Genomic DNA, 22,300 nt, shown 5'->3' on the forward strand with positions numbered 1-22,300 from the left:
GCAATAACATGTGGTTTGCAAAAACTTTAAACAAATAGCCTAATGTGCTTTTTACCAGCAGTATTCCCTTTACACAGTAGCAATACAATATTTCTTGTAAATCTCAACTTAAACATTAATGTAATCAAATCAAATATTAAACCAAAGCTATTTGCCACTGCCAGGGCATTACCTTTTATCTAGCTTGTTAACCCTTTCACACGTAAGTTTAAAATTTTCTGGCTGACCCCCCAGCGTGAGTTTTTCAAGGCGACCGTTATTTAGAATGTGTCACTTTATGGTTTCCATGGTGACGCGTCATTGCTTGTCACGTGACACACCGCAGCAACAACAGAGCTGAATGAATGATGATCTGCTTTTATGTCATTTTTCCTTTTTTATTCAAAATATTCACAAATTTGTTAGATATGGCATGAAATGTCTGATATTCCGGTTGTCAAATATATGCAAGTGGAAGTGTTGTTTAAACACATTTATAACGATCGCGTTAGTTCAGCTGTATTCGCGATGGGCGCCGCCATCTTAGTTTGTGCCGCAGACGCAGTTCAGAGAATCGGATCTGTTGGATTTACAACACGTTAATTTATCCGGCAGGTGAACTGGGAGAAGAATAGAGTAAACTTTAAAGTTACTTACACAATGTGTATCTGAGATGAATAAAACTAATTATAATGGAAAGGATTATTATTGCCTCTTCCTTTGACATCAGTGTGTATTTTACGAACTCTAATGTATTGTTTTTTTAGTACTTATATGTCTGAAACCTAAAATAAACATTATGTGGTTGAAGACACTGAAAAGTTGTGATATATGACAGCTCTGAGCTCGCCTGTCTCTGGCTCAGCGCCAGCCAACGCGCGAAGGCACATTTGAATTTAGCAGTTGATCACGTCATGCACTGACCGTTCTAATCACACCGGTGTGATCGTACGCTCCAGGGACCAGCCTAGACTGATCACACCGGTGTGATCGTACGCTCCAGGGACCAGCCTAGACTGATCACACCGGTGTGATCGTATGTGCGAAAGGGTTAAACAAGTTACCATCAGAGTCCTGTTTTCTTGTTTTTTTTGTGTTTTTTTTTCTGAACAGGCATCAACAGGTATCTTTCATCAGGGAGCAGCAGAAACAGTCAGTGTTCAGTAGCAAGTTTCCCTGTTACTGTGCGTTCACACCAAACGCGAATAGCGCGTCAAATTCGCGTCTACCGCGTCTACTTGGACGTTTGAACATTTTGAATCCATTCGCGCGTCCAGAGCGAAATTGACCCGCGTAAAAAGCAAAGGTTTGACGCGAACTGGACGCGCGAATGAGGCGAATTCGCGTCCACCGCGCCGCGCTAAACGCCTCATTCGCGCCGCAGGACCTTGCATTGACTTTAACATTGAAATCACTCGCGCCAGACACTCTATTCGCGTTTGGTAGAGTGAGGAGAAGTGGTCGAGCACAAGGTGCAGCGACAAGCGAGTGCGTTCCCGTGAAACTGTTGCGGTTGTGCGCACACGCCCGCCCGCTGCCGAAGTTGAATTGTCTTGATCTTTTTGTAAACGACGTGCAGCACAAATCATTGGAAGAGAGACTGATCCTCGCTGTTTGTGAGTTTCCTAAATCTAAATAGTTATCAGGACATCCACAGGAGGGAATTCACATGGCAGATCCCCGCTAAACGCCGGTGAGCAACGGACTTTCAAAATAATAGTAAACTGCGTTAACGTGCGATAAAAAAAAATGTCGGCGTTAATTAATAAATGCGTTAACGCGATAATAACGCGTTAACTTGCCCAGCCCTACTTATTATAATTATTTATTTTTTATTGTTGTTATTATTGTTATAGTATTGTATGTAAGCTTCTGTTTCTGTCACACAGGATCGGCTGCTGTGGCTTTCATGAGTTATAACACAATGGAGAATCTACTGAAGCCAGACTTCTTCAACACATCAAATGACACGATTAAAACCATGATGTCCACTGTGATCTCAGCTACTCTTCCCAAAACCACCAACACTAAACTCACCAAACCAGTCAACTTCACCCTCAAACACATCAGAGTGAGAGACTGAAATGTGTTTTTGTCCAACCTGAGAACTGATGAACATCTGAAAACATCTAATATTCAGTGTTGTTATATTTTCTGCATGTTCTTTCTTCTTTTTGCAGGAGTTTGACCCCAACGGTTCTCTGTCCTGTGTGTACTGGAATATCAGCGAGTGGATTGTAGATGGTTGTTCTGTTTTAAAGACCAACAGCAGCTACACTGTGTGTTCCTGTGTTCATCTGTCCACATTCGCTCTCATCATGCAAACCAGCCGCCCATCAGAGGTACGAGAACATTTATAGTGAGCATTGAAGAACAGCACAGATTTGGCACTCATGTACTCTGACATGTTTTCTCAGAGCGACTCACTGCTGGACCTGTTGAATTTGGTGTGTGTGATCGTGGGGCTGGTGTTCTTCAGTTTGGCCCTGTTGACCTTTGCCCTTTGTCAGTGGAGTCCTGGAGTGAATAATGTGGCTCGAATCAACCTCTGCCTGAGTCTGCTGTTGGCTCACCTTCTGTTCCTGCTCACACAACAGTTCCTGAGCCTCATACACCCTCATCAGGTGAGAATGATGAAGGAGCCCTACAGCTCAGCACAGTCTCACTGAGAATCATCATAACCGTCTCTCATGATCTCCAGGTGTTGTGTGCCGTGATATCAGGTGTGCTGCACTTCCTCTTTCTCTCCGGCTTTGTGTGGATGTTCATTGAAGCTGTGCTGCTCTTCATCTGTGTGAAGAACCTATCACAGATCAGCTCCAAAAAGAGGGAGGTGCTTAGCAGTGGATTCCTGTGTGTGATTGGATATACGGTTGCTCTGGTTGTGGTGGCCGTGTCTGTGGGGCTGCTTCCTGAAGGATACGGCAGCGAACAGTGAGTTCTTGTTGTTGTGTTTTTAAGTTCATTTGATTTTGGAATTAAAGGGAAATAAAGCAGCCTGGGGATTTTGTGACATTTCTTATCTGATAAAAAAAAGAAAAAAAAAAGAATTACACACTGTAAAAGCACAAGTTTAAAAAGACTAAAAAAGTCAACACCAGACATAGTATTTTTGACACATTCATTCAGTTTTTATATTATGTTTCCTCTAAACAGTTGCTGGATTAAAATGGATAAAGGTTTTATCTGGAGTTTCCTGGGTCCTGTTTGTGTCATATTAGCAGTAAGCACATTTCTTATTTCTCATGATTTTAATTTATATTAAAGGGAAAACAAGGTGATTATTTATTATTTTTCTATTTTTCAGTTAAACATGATTCTCTTCATCAACATCATCATCAATCTGAGCTCAACTCTTAAAAATCTGAACGCTGAAGTTTCACAGATGAAACAAACCAAGTAACAAACATTCAGATTCAAACACTCCATAGAAGAAAAAAAAGTAGTCAATAAAATACACTTTAACTCTTTTTCTGCAGGATTATGGTATTTAAAACACTGGCTCAGTTTGTGATTCTTGGTTGCTCCTGGATTCTGGGTTTCTTCACTAATGGCAGGAAGGAGCTGGAGATCCTCTTCCTGATCTTGAACTCCCAGCAGGGAACCTTCATCTTCCTGGTCTATTGTGTCCTCAATAATGAGGTCAGACATTACTCAATTTACCACCACACTGTTAGACCTTACACAGCAAAATCCCCAGTGTTAAATTAACACTCCTCAGTGTACATATGTGTCCACACTACAGGGTGTTAAAATTAACACTGAAGCAGTGTTGAAGTTAATGAGATAATTAAGTGATTAATTAAGTGATGATTGGCCATTAGTGGTGACACCTGATGTTAATAAGCAAAATCATTGACGGAAAGAGAAAAAACAATAACAGAAAAAATAGAAACACAAGAACTACAACTGACTTCCAGTCATTACACATTGTTGCACTTATTATTACCAGTTTGACATTATTTCTGTGATACATCGACAAAAGTTCTTGAGATTCAACAGAAGTTTAGACGGTAATGTTTTATGGAATTTTTCTTTTCAAGTCACCATTATGGTGGTCAGTGTTTGCTTTAGTTGGGCTCTTGACCCTTTTCATTTTGTTAATATTAGTTTTTCTCTGACTGTTCCAACTCTGTGTTTATAAAGCACATTTGTTACTGCAAGAGAAAACATGACCTGCTCACAATATGTTTTGATGATAATGACATTATCATCATTTATACTACAGGGCCGTTGAATGCTTGAATCTGATTGGTTGACGAACGTTCTAAGGTGTGCATTATTTTCAGGGAATCGCACGGCTAAAGTAGTTCCAGGCAGGTCTTGACCGCATTACAGTTCCATATCACTTCGCGTAGTCAACTGTAATAACGGAAAATAGGATACAATCCATAACAAGAAAAAGCATTTCGCCCCGTGCGCTTGATCTGCAATTTTCAATGTCTAGCTTCACAATCAATAGAAACATACAGTTTAATTTGAATAAATAAACTATAAAGTCCTATCTATAATCAATAGAAAATTAAACTGAATATAGGCTAAATAAATGGATAGTCCTGCAGCACGGATTTTTATTGAGGATAATTTAACAAATAAATAATTATTGATAGGCCTTCTTGTTAAAAGGGCTTTGGGTTTCATTTATTTGGCTAGTCTACTGTCATCTGTCAATAATAAATTTAAAAAAAAGAATTAACGAATTAATTAAAACGAATTGAATTAATAAATAAATAATAATATTGACGCACATGCTTTTCTGTCTCATTATTGCAACATCTCTCTCTAATAACTGCATTAATAACTGCATAAAGCCGGGAACACACTTTAAGGCCGGTTATGAATGTAATTTGATACTTATGACTGATCATGTCCAAACGCGTGTTCAGCTCGTTCAGTCTGTGTTCAAAGTCGGTGTTAAAAAATCTGCTGCAGTCGATGAAACCAGTCAGAGAATGTGTCAGCGAGTCGTGTGTCCCCAGCATTAGTCTGCTATCAGCGGCTCAAACCTCCGTTACTAACTCTACCTAACCCTAACTCAGCATTAGTCTGCTATCAGCGGCTCAAACCTCCGTTACTAACTCTACCTAACCCTAACTCAGCATTAGTCTGCTATCAGCGGCTCAAACCTCCGTTACTAACTCTACCTAACCCTAACTCAGCATTAGTCTGCTATCAGTGGCTCAAACCTCCGTCACTAACTCTGAAATGACGTTTTGGAATTAGCAACGGAGGCATGGGATTAGATGCGTAAGAAATTAGTCCTACATACAAGAGCGTTTTAATGACAAAAACTTTACAAACGTCTTGAAATACAAAATCTGAACAATGTTTCGAGGTGTGGTAACTGTAGTATAAGCGGAATAATTTACTTCAGGCCGTTGAATTATTAGAAAAATAATGCACACCCGAGATGTAACGGCCACTCCGCTTCGCGTCGTGACCGCATTACCACCTCGGGTGTGCATTATTTTTCTAATAATTCAACGGCCTGTCGTCAATTATTCCTTACTTAGTGTTTTGATTCACTGATGTCATTCAGAATCTAAATCTTTGACTACATGCTTGATGTCTAGTTTTAGTATTGGTGATTGTAGTCCTGAGATTCTACAATTTGAGATCCAACAGCAATATTAACAATTTTGTAAATACTTTTTGCACAGAAGTTATTGTGTTTAAACACACAGATATCAAGAATCAGCATATGAATCTCAACAATGGTGACAATAAACAAACTAGTGACAAACAGATCAACTCTGAACATCACAAAACAAGCTACTAAAGTCAGAACAAAACAATAGCAAAATAAAAGCAAACAGAAAAAAACAATGAAAATTACAGGACAATTCAGCTGCATAATTTATTCATGCTGCAGTGCATGATGTGAGCCATTGATGCGTTCTGATTGGTGGCTCCCATCATGCACTGCAACATTAAGCATTTGTTTGATTGTCACCATTGTTGAGATTCATATGTAGATTATTGATGTCTGTGTGTGATTTTAAAACTTTCAGATCATTAAAACATTCCTGGAAATAATTACTGTAGTGAAAAATTAATAAAATATTTGGATAATCAGTTTATAATGATGGGTGCCATCATTGAATCAGGTCACTAGTAATTTCATCATCGAAACATAACCAGGGCTGCGTTTCCAAAAGCATCTTAAGCCTAACTTGATTGCAGACCAACTGCAACTAATGGTCTATACGATTAAATTAGGCTTGCAATGCTTTCAGGAAACACAGCCAAAGTCATAGTTTCTCAACACATATACTTTATAAACACAGAGTTGTAGCAGCCAGAGAAATACTGTTAAAAAGTAATGGGTCAAGAGCCCAACTAAAGCAAACACTGGTCACCATAATGGTGACATGAAACGAAACATTCCATAAAACATTACCATCTAAACTTCTGTTAAATCTAAATGAGACCGTGTGTAGATGTATGACAGAAATAAAGTCAAACTAGTAATAATTAGTGCAATAATGTGTAATGACTCGAAGTCAGTTGTAGTTCTTGTTTCTCTTTTTTCTGTTCTTGTTTCTCTTTCCTTCAGTGAGTCTGCTTGTTATCATCAGGTGTCACCACTAATGGCCAATCATCACTTAATTAATCACTTAATTATCTCATTAACTAAAACACTGCTTCAGTGTTTACTTAATTATCTCATTAACTTCAACACTGCTTCAGTGTTAATTTTAACACTCTGTAGTGTGGACACATATGTACACTGAGGAGTGTTAATTTAACACTGGGGATTTTGCTGTGTACCAGGTTTTTTTTACAGTAAACTACTGGCAACAGTGTTGCCAGTATATACCTGTTTTATAACTTACAGTTTTATTACTGTTAAAATACATTTTGTGGGTGTGTCTTTTTATCTTACACTGTTAACCCTTTCAACCCCACAGGAAAATCCACACTACAAAGAGTAAAAAGTAACATTGACAGTGTTGCAGTGAGATAATTAAGTGAATATGTAAGTGATTGTTGAGCATTAGTGATGAACACCTGCTGTTAACAAGTAGAATCACTGAAGGAAAGAGGAACATACGAACAGAAAATAGAGAAACACAAGAAATACAACTGACTTCCAGCCATTACACATTATTATACTTATTATTAACCAGTATGACTTTATTTCTGTCATACATCTACAGAAGTTGTTATTGAGATGTTTAATTGAAAATGTTTGGTTTGAAGTTACCATTATAGAGATCAGTGCTTGCTTTAGTTGGGATGCTGATGCTAAAACATTACTGTTTCTTTCGCTGCTTGAGCTGTGTTTTTGCAAGTCACACTTGTGCACACACACAGTTTATGAATGATTGCGGTTATAATGATTATGATGACAAAATCATCATATTGCCTGTTCATTCACTAAGGAAATTCATTCTCACTCATTCAGAGTTTAATCCTCAATCAAAAGTGTTACATTACCACCACTGTGAAACCACAGCAATAAATTACAATGACTTATTTTTTTAACACATCATGCACAACCAAAGAAACAGAGCTACACTGTCTACTAGAAACACAGAGATATCACAATTTAGCACATTAATCTCAACAATGGTGGCAATATTTTTTTTATTTTTTTTTATTCATGCAGCAGTGCATGCTGGGAGTTTTATATTATCCTGGAACCCAGCATGCATTGCGACATGAAACTTTTGATTGTCACCATTGTTGAGATTCATGTGCTGATTGTTGATGCCTGTGTGTGTCTGAGTCAAGCCGGAGATCAAAAATGTTTTAGTGCACTATATGGTTACGATATTCTTCAGAAGACCTGATTACAGAAACATTGATTTCATGTTGTTGATTCACAGATACTGTACATGCAAAATACTGTATGAAATACCCATAAATTCAAAAAAATATATTCAGGAATGATCAGAGATTCAGACATGTCCAGGATGGTTATGATATCATCACAAAAGCCAAAAACACCTGATCATCTTCCTCTTGGCTCTTTCTTGCCATAACAAATGTGTTTTATAAATTCACTGTTACAGCAGCCAGAGAGAGATGAACGGTAATAAGTCAAGGGACAAGAGACCAACTAAAGCAAATACTGATCTCCATTATGGTTACAACAAACTTTATTATTAACTAAATCTCAGTTAATTCTCAACAATAACTTTTGTACATGTATGACAGAAATCGTAAACTGGTTTGTAAACTGGTTTCACACTCAGTGTTGCTGGAAATCAGTTGTAGTTTTTGTGTTTCTCTTTTTTTCTGTTCTTCTTTCTCTGTCCTTCAGTGATTCTGCTTATCAGGTGTTCATCAGTTTCTCAATCCACTCACTTCTTTTCATTCAAGTGGACTACATTAGTGAACTAATGTAGGGAGTAGTGAATGAGGGTATAGGGTGTGATTGGGAAAACAGCCTCTGAGTGTCGACTTTGAGCACTGCTGATTTACAGTTTATTCCTGTATTCTAGTTACATTTTACATTTACATTTAGTCATTTAGCAGACGCTTTTATCCAAAGCGACTTACAAATTAGGACTAATATAAGCGAGTCATCATAAAGAGGCAAAAAACAACAACAACACAAGAAGTGCTCAAAATACGAAGTTCAGGTATTATTCAGAGTAGCATAAGCCTGATATGTGATGTTTCAAAGGGAAAAACATGTTTTTTTTAGTTTTTTTTTTAGGTTAAGTGCTCACGGAAGAGATGGGTTTTTAGCTGTTTTTTGAATGTTGTCAGGGATTCTGCATTCCGGATGAGGGTGGGGAGAGCGTTCCACCAGCATGGAACTGTGAATGAGAATGTTCTGGAAAGTGATTTTGTGGCTTTCTGCGATGGAACCACGAGACGTCGCTCGTTGACCGATCGTAGGTGTCTGGTAGGGATGTAGACCCGTAGGAGTGAGTGAAAGTAGGAGGGAGCTGAGCCTGTGATGGATCTGTAAGCAAGCGTCAATGCCTTGAACTTGATGCGAGCAGCGAGAGGTAGCCAGTGTAGAGAGATGAACAGAGGAGTGACGTGGGCCCTTTTGGGCTCATTGTAGACAAGACGAGCTGCAGCATTCTGGATCATCTGTAGGGGTTTGATTGCACATGCTGGAAGTCCAGCCAGAAGAGCATTGCAGTAGTCAAGCCTAGAGATGACCAGGGCCTGGACGAGAAGTTGTGTTGCATGCTCAGTTAGGAAAGGCCGGATCTTCCTGATGTTGTGCAGTGCAAACCTGCAAGATCGAGCTGTCTTTGAAATGTGGTCTGTGAAGGTCAGCTGGTCATCAAACGTTACTCCAAGATTTCTGACCGACCTTGATGGGGTGATTAATGATGATTCTAGCTGGATGGTGAAGTCGTGCTGTAGAGACGGATTGGCAGGGAGGACGAGAAGCTCAGTCTTTGCCAGGTTGAGCTGCAGGTGATGTTCCTTCATCCATGTGGAGATGTCCGCCAGACAGCTTGAGACCCGTGCAGCTACTGTGGGATCATCTGGTTGAAATGAGAGGAAGAGCTGCGTGTCATCAGCATAGCAGTGGTAGGAAAAACCGTGTGCCTGTATGATGTGTCCCAGTGATGTGGTGTAGATGGAGAAGAGGAGGGGACCAAGAACTGAACCCTGGGGAACCCCTGTGGTCAGCTGATGTGCCCTGGATACCTCGCCTCTCCATGCGACCTTGAAGGACCTACCTGTGAGATAGGACTCAAACCAGTGGAGTGAAGTTCCTGTGATGCCCAGTGATGAGAGGGTGGACAGAAGGATCTGATGATTCACCGTGTCGAAGGCAGCAGACAGATCCAGGAGAATGAGGACTGAAGATTTGGAAGCAGCTTTTGCGATCCGTAGGGCTTCTGTGACTGACAGTAATGCAGTCTCAGTTGAATGCCCTTTCTTGAAGCCGGATTGGTTGACATCCAGCTGGTTGTTTTGAGACAAGAAGGATGTTACTTGGTTGAAAACAGCTCTTTCTTCGCAATGAATGGTAGGAGAGAGATAGGTCTGTAATTTTCTACAAATGATGTGTTTAGTGTTGGTTTTTTGAGCAGTGGGGTAACCCGAGCCTGCTTGAATGTTGTAGGGAAAGTGCCAGTATGGAGGGAAGAGTTGATGATGTGTGTGAGTGATGGTAGAATTGTGGGAGAGATGGCTTGTAGAAGGTGTGAGGGGATGGGGTCAAGTGGGCAGGTGGTAGGGTGACTGGAGAGGAGAAGTGTAGATACTTCTTCCTCGGTTAGCGAAGAAAAGGAGGACAGAGGGATATTGGCTGTGGAGGGGGTCGGTCTGGGTTAGTTTTGTTTTCTACGGTATATTACTGTTTTAATGGAAAATGGTATTGTCAGAATTTGGCCTTTTTTTACAGCAAGGGTTAACAGTGCATATTCCATTCAAAACTGAACATGAAAGACTATTACAGTTGTTTATTACAGTTGTTTTCTTATTATAGGCAATCCATGACTTTTATAAAGAAATGTCAGAGGCAGTTGTTTAATATGTTACTATTCTTCCATTTCCTTCCTGTGACGAGCAAGTGTCAGAAATTTAGAAAGCAACATTGTGCACTGTTAAACCTTGCTGTAAAAAAAGGCGTAATTCAGACAGTATCATACCATTTTCCATTAAAACAGTAATATACCGTAGAAAACAAAAATAGCCTACAGGAATATACTGTAAATGAACAGTGCTCAAAATCGACACTCAGAGGCTGTTTTCCCAATCACACCCTATACCCTCATTCACTATTCCCTACATTAGTTCACTAATATAGTCCACTTGACAGAGTGAATGAAAAGAAGTGAGTGAATTGAGAAACTGATGAACACCTGATAAGCAGAATTACTGAAGGAGAGAGACAAACAAGAACAGAAAAAAGAGAAAACCAGAGTGTGAAACCAGTTTACAAACCAGTTTACGATTATTTCTTTCATACATGTACAAAAGTTCTTGTTGAGAATTAACAAAGATTTAGTTAATAATAAAATTTGTTGTCACCATGATGAAGATCAGTATTTGCTTTAGTTGGTCTCTTGTCCCTTAACTTCTTACCTTTCATCTCTCTCTGACTGCTGTAACAGTGAGTTTATAAAACACATTTGTTATGGCAAGAAAAAGTCAAGAGGAAGATGATCAGGTGTTTTTATTCTTTTGTGATGATGTCACAATCATCTTGGACTCTCTGATTTTCAGATTATTCCTGTATATATTCATTGAAATTATGGGTATGTCATGTTTAGCATAAATCTGTGTATCTACAAAATGAAATCAATATTTCTGTTATCAGGTCTTCTGAAAAATAACAATCATATAGTGCATTCAATTTTGATTTACTTCTGCTAGACTCAGACACACACAGACATCAACAATCAGCACATGAATCTCAACAATGGTGAAAAGTTTCATGTCGCAATGCATGCTGGGTTCCAGGATAATATAAAACTCCCAGCATGCACTGCTGCATGAATAAAAAAAAAGAAAGAAATATTGCCACCATTGTTGAGATGAATGTGCTAAATTGTGATATCTCTGTGTTTCTAAAACATAGTGTAGCTCTGTTTTTTTTGGTTTATGCATGATGTGTTAAAAAAAAAGAGTCATAGCAATTTATTGCTGTAGTTTCACAGTGGTGCTAATGTAACACTTTTGATCGAGGATAAAACTCTGAATGAATAAGAACTAATTCCTTAGTGAATGAACAAGCAATATAATGATTTTGTCATCATAAGCATTACAACCACAATCATTCATAAACTGTGTGCGCACAAGTGTGACTTGCAAACACTGTTCTCTATAATGGTAACGTCAAACAAACATTTTCAATAACAACTTCTGTATGACAGAAATAAAGTCATACTGGTTAATAATAAGTGTAATAATGTGTAATGGCTGGAAGTCAGTCGTAGTTATTGTGTTTCTCTATTTTCTGTTCTTGTGTTTCTCTTTTCTTCAGTGATTCTGCTTATTAACAGCAGGTGTTCATCACTAATGCTCAACAATCACTTACATATTCCCTTAATTATCTCACTGCAACACTGTCTCAATGTTACTTTTTACTCTTTGTAGTGTGGATTTTCCTGTGGGGTTGAAAGGGTTAACAGTGTAAGATAAAAAGACACACCCACAAAATGTATTTTAACAGTAATAAACTGTAAGTTATAAAACAGGTTTATACTGGCAACACTGTTGCCAGTAGTTTACTGTAAAATAAATTTTTTGGGTCACCATTGTGCAGAAGAGTAGAGCCTGTGCTTCAGTCCAGGAGAAGATCTACAAACATTGATGATATGCTGCATGTTGCTTTATTTAACAGACAGTGACTGTGTAGTTGCTGGTCCAGTGGAAATCTTTTTATGTACAATAGTTTTTTAGTGGTCTCAAATGAAAGAAGTTCACAGTTTTACTTTGCTCACATTTACATTTACATTTATTCATTTAGCTGACGCTTTTATACAAAGCGACTTACAATTGCTATATATGTCAGAGGTCGCACGCCTCTGGAGCAACTAGGGGTTAAGTGTCTTGCTCAGGGACACATTGGTGTCTCACAGTGGATTCGAACCCGGGTCTCTCACACCAAAGGCATGTGTCTTATCCATTGCGCCACCACCACCTAACACCACGCTCACATTATTAATGCATTATAAATTTTAGTTAATACTAAAATGACAGTTGGTCAATTTAAAGCAGTCGGTTTCTGCAAGTGTAATTAGTTCATTTGAATTAGAATTTAGTGCATTTTTACAGAAACAAACTAGACTACAGTAAAGAACTGTACAATTAACAGTATTTTACTGGCAACAGTGTTGCCAGTATTTTACTGTAAAAAAACCCGGTAAGGTCTAACAGTGTGACCCAGGCCCAGATTTTGTGACGGAATGTTCAAATGAGTGAAAATTATTCAAACTCCAACTGTCAGAATATAAATACAGAATGTCTTTGATAGGTCTGTCTGTCCTCGTGCATAGCATTACTCCTCTCAAACTCCACGTTTTTAAACTACTTCAAACTTCAGTGTTGAAAATAATTTTTGTCCTCCGTAATTAGTTCAGCCATTTTATCATCACACTCCATAGGAAAACCATTCCACTCTCTTCAGAGACAGTGTATATAAAAGTGAAGTATCGGTAACACTTTATAATAACGTTCAGTTGTAAGTCATTTAAAAGTGGTTAGTTAATGATGAACTAATCATTTACAAAACATTCATAAATGATTAGCAAGTGATATACTAACATTTTATGTATGTTTTGTAAATTTCGTTACAAGTAATTTACAAGTGATTAGTAAATGATTAACTAATTATTTATGAAACATCATTATGCATTCATAAATTATCAATAAGTGATATATTAATTATTTTATATATATGTTTAGTAGATTCAGTTATAAGTGTCATTTACAATTGATTAGTTAATGATTAACTAATAATTTACAAAACATGAATATGCGTTTCATAAATGTTTAATAAATTATGTTTTTTTTGTATGTATGTAGCAATTAGAGGGTGCAGAAAGTGTTGTAAAACCTTGTATACACGTACAGATAATTTGTAACAGGTAAGTAACAGTGTTCAACACAATGATGCGTAAACACATGAATAAATCATTTACAACACTTTCTGCATCCCCTAATCTAAAGTGTTAACTATTCATCACTTGCAAATGTGTTACAAATCATTCGAAGATAACATTCGTAGATCTTATGCCTTATTGATTCTTGAAGTGGTAATCTACGAATGATGTGTAACACATTTACAAGTGATGAATAGTTTACACTTTAGATTAGGGGATGCAGAAAGTGTTGTAAATGATTTATTCATGCGTTTACACATCATCTATAACAGGTGTTGAACACTGTAGTGCAGGGGTCGGCAACCTTTTTGTCATAAAGTGCCATTTTTAAGTTTCCAAGTTCATCACTGTGCCACAACACACACATAGCCTATATATATATATATATATATATATATATATATATATATATATACACTCATATAAATACACAAACATTTTACATTTTCATAATGGCTTACACAGAAATAGTACAGAAATTTAAATATTTCTCTTGAAATTTGTTTTAGATTTAGATAGACAATTTAATAATATTTATAACTCCTAACTAGAGATGCACCGATTACAATTTTCTAGGCCGATTCCGATTTTTCATTGAGTTTGACCTGCCGATACCTATTTTTTTAGCCGATTCCGATTAAATTTTTTCTAACTACTTTACAGCACACACAAATATTTGTTTTCTATATATATTTTTTATATATATAAAATACCATATCCTTTTACCCAAACTGAATAATAAAAACAAGTTTAAATGGGTAAATTTTATATAAATATTTTTGAGTCTTAATTTTCTTTTCTGACATAACCTAATCCAGTTCTTGTTAAAACACACTAGACATGGACATTCTGTGCATTTTGGGCACTTTTGTTTGGAATCATATTTATTTTGTCCATCAAAAGTGTGCTTTCACTTTAGCACCTTTCACACAGCGCTTTGAACCCAGCGCACAGCGCTTTGCCTTCTGTGTGAATGCAAACACGACCCGGGATTGATGCCGGGTTGGGGACCTAGTAACATTGCCGTGTTCAGTCCCGGAACGAAAAGAGTCCTGTGTGAACGAAAGCCGTAATAATGCCGTGTCGTAGTGATGACGCTGAAGCCGGGATCGTTCGCCAGCTGTGAAACGATACGTTATGCGCAAGTTTATGATCGAATCAGAGAGAGAAATCGCAGCTCTAGGCAAACTTAAGACATTTTAAGTTACATCGATGTCACGTTTCTTCACAGGATTTATACGGCTTGTGTGAGAATGCACTCTCTGATTCCGGAAAATCACTGGCAGTGTGAATGAACCAAAATCAAACGAACCCGGGTCAAATAAATCTCGGGTCACTTTATCCGTGTATTTTCTGGAATCTCTTTGTGAAAGGGGCTTTAAATTGAGCGTGAGCAGCGCAGACAAAATAGACTCGGCGGCGAAACCCCTGCTTCACTGCTGCTCACGCGACGCTCCTGTTGGGCGCTCGCGCGCTGCCCCTGCTCCCGGTGTGGATTATTAACATGTACGCCGAAAAAAATATGCGTGAAACGGCCGTAATTCACGAGGTTTCCTACATGTGCGTTCCGTGTGCACGTGTGATGCTGATGTTGCGCGATGTTAATCATGGGGAGCCCGAGTGCATGACCGGCATAAAACTAGACTACTTTATCTGAATGAAATACATACACTTCTCTCGCATTTGCTTGTGTGCCAGCGATTAACCCTCTGCGTGCCAGTGTTGGCACGCGTGCCTTAGGTTGCCTACCCCTGCTGTAGTGTGTAGTGTGTACTGTGTAGTGTAGTGTGTACTGCAGTGTAAATGCTGACTGGTGAGGGTTTAGACGGCTGTCTTCTCTGAAACACATGGAGTCTTTAACCACTGTGCATCTGATGTGAGCAAAACATACAAAAAAATGTACATCATTTATTAAACATTTATGAAATGCATAGTCATGTTTTGTAAATAATTAGTTAATCATTTACTAAGCACTCGTAGATGACTTGTAACAGAATTTACTAAACAAATTTACAAAACATAAAATCTTAGTAGGCCTATATCAGCATATTTATGAATGTTTAGTAAATGATTAGTTCATCATTAACTAACTACTTAAAAATGACTTACAACTGAATGTTAAGTGTTACCGGAAATTCCACTGTGGTTTATGAGTTTCAGAGGTTAAATGGATGTCATGAAGTCACTCAGCTCCTCTCGTCTCATTCTTGTCCAGGTCAGACAGCAGTTCAGGAAGTTCTTCAGATGTCTTTGCTGTGTCAAACAACACTGAGGACTACAGCAATCACGATCAGGAAATAAAAAGTGCCATTATTATACGTGTATTTTATATAACAGAGTGAATGTTTTGGGAATTTTAAATTCATAATTCAACTTGAATGATAGGAAACCGTTATACGAGTGTCTTATTTTATAGCTGTTAATGTTATTGATGTAAAGCTCTTAAGTTTTATCTAGTCTTTTGTAAACACAGGATTTTTTGGTGGAGGGTGAAAAGTATATTTTTACAGATTCCTCAGAATAATTAAGCTGAAATATTTTCAAGAAAATTTTGGCACAAAAAAAAAAAAAAACTGTTTCATGTGTGCATGGTGAAGGGAAATAAATGAATTTACATTCAGAGTTGTAAAGTTATACATTTGTTAATCTTGCAAAATTATATTTTTGTTTGTGAAGGTCAGAAAGCTGTTTCTTTTTGTAAGGACCCATTTTACAATACACTACTTTAATTGTCTCATACAAAATATGTCATAAATGTACACTGTTAGACCTTACCGGGTTTTTTTACAGTAAAATACTGGCAACACTGTTGCCAGTAATTTACTGTTAATTGTACAGTTCTTTACTGTAATCTACAGTATGTTACTGTAAAAATGCACTAAACCTCGAGTTAACTAATTTCACTTGCAGAAACCGACTGGCTTAAATTGACCAACTGTCATTTAAATGTATTAACTAAAATTTATAATGCATAAATAATGTGAGCAAAGAATTACTGTGAACTTCTTTCATTTGAGACCACTAAAAAACTATTGCACATAAAGAGATTTCCACTGGACCAGCAACTACACAGTCACCGCCTGTTAAATAAAGCAACATGCAGCTTATCATCAGTGGTTGTAGATCTTCTCCTGGACTGAAGCACAGGCTCTACTCTTCTGCACAATGGTGACCCAAAAAATAAATTTTACAGTAAACTACTGGCAACAGTGTTGCCAGTATATACCTGTTTTATAACTTACAGTTTATTACTGTTAAAATACATTTTGTGGGTGTGTCTTTTTTTTTTTTTTATCTTACACTGTTAACCCTTTCAACCCCACAGGAAAATCCACACTACAAAGAGTTTTACTCTAGTAACATTGAGACAGTGTTGCAGTGAGATAATTAAGTGAATATGTAAGTGATTGTTGAGCATTAGTGATGAACACCAGGGCCCGGTTTTTCAAAAGGTTTAATCCGGATAAAATTGATCCGGATTTAGTAATCCTTTTTTTTGCGATCCGTGATCACGTAATCCAGCTTACTTTTGAGCCAGTTTTTCAAAGCAACATCGGATTGGATCAATCTGATCCGGATAGGAACTTTTCAGGATCACCAAATCCTGTTTACTAGAGCCTTAAATGGAACCAACAGTGTACCCTACTGGCTTAGCAAAGAACAGCAGTTGGCAAAATACCGGTGGCCACAAATAACCGTTGTTTATTTTAATTTTAAGAAACAGAAACACTGTAATAAACAGAAACATTTTACTTTCCTTATTTTGTTATAATGTTAAATTGTAGATTTTGTTGTTTTACCATATCTCATTAGATGTGACATGCTTCATATATGCTTCAAATATGAAGAAATGTATATATCATCAGTAAACATTGATTTTGTGATCATTCACTTAAAAAAAAACAACCTCTCTGGTTTTATTTGGTTCGAAAAATCACAACTGAATCCACCCTTCTGATGGGATCAGGATAATCCTGTTTTTTTGGATCAAATAGATCCTAATCCGAGTTCAAAGTTCTGAAAAACCCAAAGGGCAGGTTTGATCCAGATCAAATTTAAGATCGGATTACATGATCTGATCTTAGTTCAGAATCCCTCTTTTGCTTTTGAAAAACCCATTTCCAAGATTTGATCCAATCCGTGATCCAAAATCCCACTGGATTACTTTTGAAAAACTGGGCCCTGCTGTTAACAAGTAGAATCACTGAAGGAAAGAGGAACACACGAACAGAAAATAGAGAAACACAAGAACTACAACTGACTTCCAGCCATTACACATTATTGCACTTATTACTAACCAGTATGACTTTATTTCTGTCATACATCTACAGACGTTATTGAGATGTTTAATTTAAAATGTTTGGTTTGAAGTTACCATTATAGAGATCAGTGCTTGCTTTAGTTGGGATGCTGATGCTAAAACTTTAGTGTTTCTTTTGCTGCTTGAGCTGTGTTTTTGCAAGTCACACTTGTGCACACACACAGTTTATGAATAATTGCGGTTATAATGATGGACCAGTCACCATTGTTGAGATTCATATGCTGATTGTTGATATCTGTGTGTGTCTGAGGCAAAAAGGAATTAAACATTTTTAATGCACTATATTATTATGATATTCTTCAGAAGTTCTGAACTTCCTCTTGACTTTTTCTTGCCATAACAAATTTGCTTTATAAACTCACTGTTACAGCAGTCAAAGAGAGATGAATGGTAATGGTGCGTTCACACCGGACGCGAATAGCGCGTCAGGCGCGAGTGATTTCAATATTAAGTCAATGCAAAGACGCGTAAAAATTCCTGCGGCGCGAATGAGGCATAGAGCGCGGCGCGGTAGACGCGAATACGCCTCGTTCGCGCGAATGGCGCGAATTGAGCGTCTGGCGCGTTAAGCGCGTTACGCGCAAATGTTTTATGTAGTGCTTTTTGTGCATTCTCGCGTTTGATGCGAATTCGCGTCTGCCGCCCGAGTTGAAAAATCTGAACTTCTGCGTCAATTTGCGCCGCGTTAACCAATCAGGAGCCTGCTTGCTGCTGTCACGTGGTGAAGTGACAGTTTATAATGTTATTTTATGTTTGGCCTCAATAAATTATTTTGTAATATGACTAAAATGCTTGGTGTGCAAAGCAAATCTTTCACATAAAAACTCGATTTCAATATATGTGAGATACTCATTTTGTATTGAATGCTATTTATTCCATATCTATTCTAGATTATATGAAACATTATTATTCTAATGTAAAGACAACAAACACAATTTAGTGTATAAAAAATAAAATAAAATCACAGGACAGGTTTCACTTTTGGAGGCTGGCTCCATTTATTATCAAAACAAAAATAAATGACAGATTAGGTGGGTGCGGGCGAGGGTGAACCTTGCGCCGGGCTGTAGAGCGCGGGCTCGACAGGCATAGACCACTCGAGGCCGAGGCCTTATACGGCCTACGCTGTCCTTGTCAGCGTCCTCACCGTTAGGTCCACCAAACCTAGGTCCTGGAGCAAATTGTGAAACTCCTGAAACCCTCCGGAGGGTCTGGTGGACCCGAGTACAGCGACGATGTCCCCTACGCAGCTGTTTCTGCTCTCCAGAGCATATACGAGCGGTGACTCTCTCGATTAATGCTAATGCTAATGCTCGATAAACATCTAAAAAAAAGATGGCCGCCAACTTTCGAAACTTTCACCTCCGGATTTCGCCTCTGACGCGCACAAAATTCGCTTCAAAGTTTTGTTTTTACGCGCATCAATTTCGCTCTTGACACGCGAATTAACACAAAGTGGTCAAGCGTCAAACTAGACACGGCAGGCGCGAACTTGACGCATTATTCGCGTCCGGTGTGAACGCAGCATAAGAAGTCAAGGGACAAGAGACCAACTAAAGCAAATACTGATCTCCATTATGGTGACAACAAACTTTATTATTAACTAATCTCTGTTAATTCTCAACAAGAACTTTTGTACATGTATGAAAGAAATAATCGTAAATTGGTTTGTAAACTGGTTTCACACTCAGTGTTGCTGGAAATCAGTTGTAGTTTTTGTGTTTCTCTTTTTTCTGTTCTTGTTTCTCTGTCCTTCAGTGATTCTGCTTATCAGGTGTTCATCAGTTTCTCAATTCACTTTACTTCTTTTCATTCACTCTGTCAAGAGGACTATATTAGTGAACTAATGTAGGGAATAGTGAATGAGGGTATAGGGCAGGGAACGACAACTGGCGGCCCGCGGGCTAAAACTGGCCCGCCAGCAATATTTTCGGGCCCGCCGGATTATTTTGGAAGTCCTAAATGCTGCACAAAACTCTTCCACTACCGCCGCATACTGTGTGAAACACCCATAGGGAATCATGCGGCGCGGGATTACATTTTAAAGTATAACTGTGCGTTCACACCGGACGCGAATAGCGCGTCAAATTCGCGCCTGCCGCGTCTAGTTATACGCTTGACCACTTTGTGTCCATTCGCACGTCAAAAGACGGTAGCGGTCAGAACTCTGGTGTAGGCTACTTTGGACGGAGCGGGCGGTCTGACTGACAATAGCCCACTCCCGACATCTTTTGACAGCGTATCCGCACTTAATTCTGACCGCCTGTACACCTAGCTCTGAGGAGCTGTTTGGTACTGAAACCATTGTCAGTCAACAACATTCTTTTTTTGCAAGGATGTTTGAAAATATTCGGCAGAAAATAGCCTACTTCATTTGTCAGTAGGGCAATATGATTTTCGTTTATGTTGCTTAGAAATTTGAAATTTAATTTATGTTAGGCTATTTATATTTCATAATTTTTTTCTGTGGCATTTTTTTTCTCTGCTGACAGTACAATGTTAAAATAGCCTAATATTTATATTGACACGAACTAGGGCTGGGGGAATTAACGCGTTAATCTTTGCGATTAATTTGAAATGTTTAACGCGTAAAAAAAAAATAACGCAATTGACGCAGCACTTTTTTTTTTTGCCTCGTTTTAATGATTTCCTGTTGCGTCTGCTATTAAAAAGGCCGAAATATGCCGTCCCGCCCCTCCATGTTCGGCGGTCAGGTTTCATTCTCGGGCAGCTTTCATGAGCGGGTCTTTTCGGCTCGGTATGTGCGTCGCGCTCTGTGCTCCGCGCGCACGCGCGCGTGAGTGTGTGTGTGTGTGTGTGTGTGTGTGTGTGTGTGTGTGTGTGTGTGTGTGTGTGTGTGTGTGTGTGTGTGTGTGTGTCGGCTCGCTCTGTCGTTAATGGCCCAGCAGCGGCGAGCTCTCCGTTCCGTGTGTGTGTGTGTGTATGTGTGTGTGTGTGTGTGTGTGTGTGTGTGTGTGTGTCGGCGGCTCTGTCGTTAACGGCCCAAAGGCTTCAATCATGTACTAAGCACTGGAAAAGTAAAGTCCACTCAAGTAACGTGAAATTTCTCTGTTGACTTCTGTTTGCTGAGCTGGTATAGCCATGCTGGGCAACAATGGTAAAATGACCTGCTCTGATCACATGCTCTGGTAATAATAGCTTTGTAGGACTATATTTTGTTTTAATAATTAATAAAATAATAATAATAATAATAATAATCTGTTAAATTGATTATGTTGATTGATTATTGAAAAAGAATAATATATTGATATATTGATGTTTAATATTTTAATATAGGGCTATTTTCTGTTCCCTTTTTTTCCTGTGTTGTTTAATTAGGTGATTCTAAGTTTAAATATTGATGATTACAAGCTTGGGGGAAGCGCAATTAATTGCAATTAATTACAGAAATTGCATAGCTGCCAACTCTCACGCATTCACCGTGAGACTCACGCAATTGACACTCTTCACACGCGCTCACGCCACACATCCATTTTCTCACGCACAGAAAAATCGCGAAGCAAAGAGGACACGGAGACCGACAGACTAGACAGAGCAGGTTACTTATGATATAAAAAAAATCTCAGCTCTCAGATTCTGTCACTTTTATTACGAAATTCAGACAATAAATACCGTTTTGGCGCTTGTAAATGTGACGCGACAGATCCCTAGCGGCACGTGAACCGATCATCTCTAGCTGATAGTAAATAACTTTAAACACGAATGAACACTGTTGAAAGATACAGTACAACTTACCGAAATGTATATTCCTCATACATAATATCGACCAATCAATCAAACAAAGGTGTCAATAAAACAGCTGGAGAACAATCATGTCACATAACATTTACCTCAGGAAAGCCATTTAATGACCATAATATAGGCTATAGCACGTTAGTTGCCTAGAAAAAAAGAGCTATAGAGAGTATTTGGCTAAATATGTGTACTATATTGCATATTTATTATATTTTTACTTATATCATTAAATAAAGTTGTTATTATAATAAAAAAAACGCATTATATTTAATTTGTGTTATTTTTTAACCTTAAATAATACTGCCAGCTGATAGGGCTCTCTGTATGTTTACAGCATTAGGTGAGTTGTTTTTTTCTTGAGAAAAATGAATGCCTATCTTGTGTAGCCTACCTAATATTTATCCAAATGAGTCAATATTAAATCAAATCACAATAACTGAATTGAATTGAAATAATAAAAAAGCGTAGCTTACCAGAAATTGAACCATGTAAACATTGTAACATGTTGTCGCTAAACCTAATAAAATTCAGTTTAGTTACTAAAATGTTTTGACAATCACAATACACTTATTGTGATGCAATAATTTTTTTTATTGAAAAAAAAAATAAAAAACATAAATCTTGTTTATGTCAACATAATCTTGTCAACATAACCACCACCCCCCCCAAAAACATAAATCTCACTCCAAGCAAAACTCAAAAGTTGGCA

At 38.1% G+C, this 22,300-nt stretch overlaps 1 protein-coding gene across 1 annotated transcript in view; it reads left to right on the plus strand.

Moving 5' to 3' along the window:
- The window catches only part of LOC309493630 (uncharacterized protein), a 456,302-nt gene that overhangs the window by 390,921 nt on the left and 43,081 nt on the right, over positions 1-22,300 (plus strand). The window lies entirely within an intron of this gene.

Source organism: Leuciscus leuciscus (assembly GCF_965113295.1).
Source record: "Leuciscus leuciscus genome assembly, chromosome: 3".
In the NCBI taxonomy this organism is placed as follows: domain Eukaryota; kingdom Metazoa; phylum Chordata; class Actinopteri; order Cypriniformes; family Leuciscidae; genus Leuciscus; species Leuciscus leuciscus.